The sequence below is a fragment of the Alexandromys fortis genome, unplaced genomic scaffold (genome assembly GCF_014885135.2).
Source record: "Alexandromys fortis isolate MF-2015 unplaced genomic scaffold, M_Fortis_MF-2015_v1.1 scaffold_74, whole genome shotgun sequence".
Taxonomy (NCBI): Eukaryota; Metazoa; Chordata; class Mammalia; order Rodentia; family Cricetidae; genus Alexandromys; species Alexandromys fortis.
The window spans coordinates 1,190,933-1,197,440 of record NW_026068008.1 but is presented as its reverse complement, the minus strand read 5'-3'; positions in this window follow the sequence as shown (position 1 = coordinate 1,197,440).

Sequence of the window (6,508 nt, the reverse complement as noted above, 5' to 3'; positions counted from 1 at the left end):
GTACCTTAGGACAACACACTTGTGTTTGTGTGAGTTTATGTGTGTATGTATTCATGTGTGTTTACATGTATTCATGTGAGGACAAAGGACAGAGGTCCATATTGGGGGCTCTCCTCAGTCAGTCACCACTTTATCATTTGAGCTCTCATTGACCTTGAACTCACTGATTGACTACATGCTCACACATATACATACACACATGTACACACACATGCACACACATGCACATATATACACAAACATGCATACACACATGCACATACATACACACATGGACACATACATACACACATAGACACATATACATATACACATGTACACATACATATGCACATATATATATACACACATGCACACACATATATCTATACACACAGATAATAATAAATCTTAAGGTATAAAAAATTTAAAAAGCACGTAACAACAATACCTATTCATGGGAAGAAATACTTTTTAACAAACAACAACAAAGTCTGTAGAGAAGAAGACATGTTAACCCTTCAGAACTCTGACAAATATTTTTAACTTAATGAAATATTAGCATCTGACATAATACAAGCATCCTCTAGTATAGTTTTATTGTAACCGAGTCCTGGAAGTTTCAGATCATACAATAAGACAAGAAAAATACGCATTATTATAAAGACCAAACAGAAAGAACACGTTAATATCTGCACGTGGTGTGCCTTTTTTACCTCTGAACACTCAACAAAATCTGTGCACAAATTATAGATGTACTTAGGAAGGTCGAGAAAGACTGTTGGGCGTTAAGACCAAAACATGGGCTAACAAACAATGTAACTGGATTCTTTGCTTTCTACCTTGTAAACCATGTGATTAGATGGTTTCAGATGCATGGCTGGTGGCTTCAGGCAGGGGTTACAACTAAGTAGGAAGGTCCAGCTCTAGGTTCAGGTGCTCCAAGTGAGAGCAGACGATTATCCGACTAGCCTTTGAGTTCATGGAAGCAAGGGGATCTGACTGCATATTCCAAAAGGATTTATGTAATTATCTTCACAAAGATGTTAGGCCGCACACAGAAGTGGTTAATAGGTAGCCATTAAGTAAGTTAAGATGGGTTTAGACCTCCAATATTCCAACTCCCCACAACACTTCCCATTCTGATCAGTCAGTCTATGGAACAGATGCAGTGTCCCTTGGCCCCTCCCTGGACACATGATCAGATAATCTTCCTGAAGATTCTGCTGCTGCTGATACGACATGACCAGCTCTTTGCTGAGTCTTTCCTGAGGCAGAGGGTTTTCCTCCACCCTCTGTTCCCACCATGAGCACGGTCCCTCCACCCTCAGTTTCCACCATGAGCACTGTCCCTCTACCCTAATGTTTCCACCATGAGCACTGTCCCTCCACCCTCAGTCCCCACCATGAGCACTGTCCCTCCACCCTCAGTTCCCACCATGAGCACTGTTCCTCCACCCTAATGTTTCCACCATGACCATCTCTGTGGGTTGAGAGAACTTAGCCAGAATCTTTCAGATCCAGACAAGTAGAGCAAGAGAGCTCAGAGGAGGTGAGCACTGGATGTGAATGGTCCCTAATTTCATTGTCTTAGGCGTGTGGGGGTCAATATTGACCATCAACTTGACCTGTCACCTAGGAGACCAACCACTGGACATGTCTGTGAGGAAAGACCCATGAGTTGAAGCCCTTGACTGCACAAAGAGGAGAAATCAACGTGTTCCCCTCTCCTCTTGATTGTGAGTGCAGTCACAACCCTGCCACCACATCTCCCCACCATGATGGACTGTATCCCCTCAAACTGTAAGCTAAAACAAGCCCAGCCTCAAGTCAGTTGACTCTGGGGGGAATTTGGAAAGCCACTAGTTTAGCATAGATGAGGGGATCTTGAGTGCTTTGTGGGTCACAGTTCTCCAGGGGCTGGGGCGTGCCCCTCTGTTTATCTGGTCTGGCTGGCCACCTGTACCAGCTCCCAGTGATGCTGGGTCACTCTCCTGAGTTGGGATCCACTGAAAGCTGAAGGTCAGCAAGGTGACTTACTGTATGTTTCTAGAAATTTCTCTGGCAGCCTACCTTATCTTAGGCTGTGCCTCCTCTCCCGAGAGGTGAGTTCTGTGGGTTTCTGTGTGCATTGAGGTCCCTGGGGAGCAAGAGTCAATACGCGCTCTGACCTCAGACACGACTGCCTCAGATTCCAGCTCAGCTACTTATTAGATCAACATTTAGTCGTGAGACTCTCGGGGCCTTGACTTCCTCTTGCACACAGTATGGTCACTGAAAGCCCTTTGTCCCAGTGCCATGAGAGGGGCTCACTGCCAGACTGTGGACATGTCCTTTCCTGCCCAGAGACTGGGGAATGGCTCCCTTCTTGTATAGCACATGGCACCGACTCCCAGCCTTGCCCCTGCATCTTCCTCCCACGTTACAGGAAACTCGGCCAATTTCTAAGTCACCAACGCGTCCTTGCTTGTGTGGATGGCGGGACTGTCTCCATGCTCTTAGAGCCCTATGATTTCAAACAGAAAGCTGGGGGAGGAAATTTCACACAGAGAGGCTCAGCTCAGCATCTTGCGCTCAGCCCATCTGTCCCTCTGTCAGCTCAAGCAGGCCTCTCTCCTTGAGCTACTATCTACCTCAGGTGCTGAGGGCTCTCCAGATTTGAGACCACAGTTTAGGAGACAGAATGGTCTTCTTGCAGACCTGTGCAGGAGAAATAGGATTGTTCCACTCTTCTTCCTCTGAGGCCAGCCAAGATGTCACTGAGACATGCTGAACAAGGCCACCAACCAAGACGTAGCCCACTGCCCTCTTGGAGTGGGCAGGTGCCTCATGAGGGGCATGAGTCAGAGGGGTGAGCCAGGGTAAGCCACCTCTGCCCACTGCACCAGAACCATCCCGTGAGCCGGGCTTTGTTACACTAGAGAGACAGAGAGGTGTTGCACCTGGTTTAGGTCACACTGCAGTGAGCAGCTGGTCTAGCTTCCCTGAGCCTATTGGATTGCCAAATGCATGCAGACAGCCACATGTATGCCAAACCTGCACCAACGTGGGTGCCAAGGGGCCCAGGTCTCCAGGGATGGCGACCATCATCCTGAGCTAACTGCCAGTCCCTCCACTCGGAGCTCAGATAGAGTCAGCCAGGACATCCCCACCCTTCTCCAGCTCACCTCGCTGGGAGGTGGATGCTGCCCACACCCATGGATTCAGCTTGGAATCCCCAGCAAGAGGTCATTGGTCTGGGCAGCAGTGTTTACCCAGCAAACTGAATTAACACACTGAAAAAATGCCAAGTGCTGTCAAATATTTGCTTTTATTTGTGGAACCAAAATATTTTTATTTTTGGTGAGACCCAGCACAGATAAGGAGGTGCTGAAATATTTGAACAGGGTGTGTAAAGTTTAAGCTGAATATTAAGCAGAGGAGTGCAGGCCTCTGGGGCTCCGAGGCTGAGTTCATAAACTGAGGAACGAGTAATGAATGCCAGGCAACAGCTCCAAAAGATGAAGGCCACCAACAAGCCAGGCAAGCACACCTGGGGACCAAGGGCATCCTCATGGGGTTGGGACATGCTCAGTCAGGAAGTGCTCCCCGCACAAGCACGAGACCTGGGTATGCGCCTTAGAAGCCCTGTTTTTAGAACAGTTGGGCTCAGTGTGCTTGCACCAAAACAGCGGAGTCCTGGGGATCCCTTGGCTCACAGCTCTGGCGATCAGAAGGACCAGGGGGTGATGAGAGACCATGGCCTCTTTCCAAGTCTGCTCCCTCTCCCACCAGCCACACACCCTGAACATTCCCGGCTTTTCATTTCCCATCTTCCATCCAGGGGACTCTAGAGTCTACCCATTTCCCTATCCTGCTCCCACGCAGAGTGCCTCCTGCTCCCATGCAGAGTGCCTCCCGCTCCCATGAGTGCCTCCTGCTCCCACACACAGTGCCTCTTGCTCCCGTTCCCACGCACCATACCTCCCACTCCCACACATGGTACCTCCTACTCCCACACACAGTACCTCCAACCACCACTGTAAGCTTTTCTCCCTCTAATTTTTCTTTTAAATGATTTTATATTCTGCTTTTAAATAATTATTCTTTTCCAATTTCATGTATTTCTACGTGCTTTGATCATTATCACTGCCCTCTTATTGTCCCCCCACTCCCACAAACCCCTTCTTCTCTTGAACGAGTTCCCTCTACCTTCATGGTGTGTGTGTGTGTGCGTGTGTGTGTGTAAGTGTGCATGAACGTTCACATTCATGTGCTGTGACCTGTGTGGAAGTCAGAAGACAACCCCAGGTGTCCTTGTCACAGGCTAAGTGGCGCAGGAGCTCCCAGTGATTCTCCTGTGAGCGAGCTGGGATTGCAGGTGCGCACACTCTGCATCTGGCTGAATATGGGATCTGGGGATCCAAACTCAACTTCTCACAGTTGCACAGCAACCCCTTCCCCCAGGCTGCATTCCCCCTTAGACACAGTCCATGGCATAGGCCGCCATGCTCAGGGACATCTCCCGACCTCAGTTAATCTCTCTGGAAGTGTCCTCACAGACGCACCCAGAGATGTGTCTCCCAGGTGACTCCAACTCCAGTCAAACTGACAGAGAGAATTGTGGGGGAGAGCTGGCCTAGCGCATCTGAAGCCTTGCCCTCCCTCCCAGTACTGCAGAAGATGTGATTTTATGTTTTTAACATTGAGGGAATTGACACAGTCCTTGATCTTGGCTTGGAAAATAAGACGAAAGCAAAGCAGAAAATCAGAAGTTAAAGAACTAGCAGGGTCCTTAGCCTCAGACCCTCGTGAAAGAACAGAGATGAGATTGCCTTGAACATTTCCTGACTGAAAATGTGACCGCAATGGCCGAGGAGGGGATTCTCATCAGACAATGAAGCTTTGTGACATCCGAGCACCGAGAGCACAGAGGACTTTAGACCCTTAATTCTTACTTACTGAAAAATACTATTAAAACAAACAAACAAACCCACTTCCCCAAGCATTTAATATGCTTGCATGGCTCCTAGAGCAAATACTTAGTTATTATTACCTGTGCATACGTTGTGAATTCTATAGACTTTGTTTCCTTGGTCCTTTAAAATTAGTATTCTCAAGAGCTAATAATACCTGTATTTATTCTCTGGGTTTTTTTTTTTTTGTACTTCATTTATCATGCAGATGAGATTGTTCTGAGATGAAGTATCAGGCGTATCTAAATTACATTTTTTTTCTCCCGTAGTTGATTAGTTCCTTCCAATAGCACTGAGTCCCTCGCCAGCCAATGGTGGCCTTGTCTGGGTGCTTCCTCAACATGTTCATTTTTATATAAAATCTCATCTCTTTCTAGGCATTTGATTCCTTTTATTTTTGTTTTTGTGCAGGGGTGTATTAGATGTACACTCTCATGCATGGTCACATAGATGCCAGAGGTCCATGTCATGTGTCTTCCTTAATGTCTCTCTACCTTAAAAAAAGGATTTATATTGGGGCTGAAGAATTGGCTCTGCAGTTAAGAACACTTACTGTTCTTGAATAGGACCCAGGTTTGATTCCCAGCACTCACACAAAAGTCCATAACACCAGTTCCCCTTCTGACTTCTGCAGGCACCAGCCATGCATGTGGTACAGAGACATACAAGCAGGCAAAACACTTACACATAAATAAATCTTAAAAAATTTAAATTTTGTATTTAGTAAATTTTATATGTATGAATGTTTAGCTTCCGTGTGTCTGTGTGCTGTGGAACAGTCTTTGTACACTGTAAATATGTATTGTTCTCATTGTTACTAAAGGGCTGATTGGCCAATGGCTAGGCAGGATTTTTAGGGCAGAGAGAAGGCTGGGAAGAATAAGGGTGGGGCCTGAGGGGATCTCAAGAGACACAGAGAGAAGCAAGATGAATGTGCCATGTTGAAAGAAGGTACAGTCACGTGGCAGAGGGTAGATAAGAAATGTGGGTTAATTTAAAATGTAAGAGTTAGCTAGTAACAAGCCTGAGCTATTGGCTGAGCTTCCATAATTAATAAGAAGTCTCCATATTGGTTATTTGGGAATTGGAAGGTGGTAAAAAAAAAAAGGCACCTACATCTGTGTACCAGTACACATATGATGCAGTGCCCACAGAGGCCAGAAAAGGGCTTTAGACCCCGTGGGGCTGAAGTTACAGATGGTTGTGAGCCTTATGTGGGAGCTGGGAATCAAATCCAGGTCCTCTATAAGATTAAGTTTTCTTAACCACTCCAGCCCCCACCACCTTATTTTTAAGGTTATCTTTATTATATTTTGTTTATATAGTGTGTTTGTGTGTGCGTGTGTGTGTGTGTATGTAAGTCAGAGGACAACTTGAGAGTGTCAGTTTTCCCCTCCTAATATGTGGTCCTAGGGATCCACCTCAGATCATACTTGGTAGCAAGCACCTTTATCCGCCAAGCCATCTCATTGGTCAATTCACCTTATTTTTGAGACAGGGTTTCCCACTAGACATGGAGCTCACTGATTTGCTAGATTGGTTGGTCTGGGAACCTCCTGTTTCCCACCAGAACT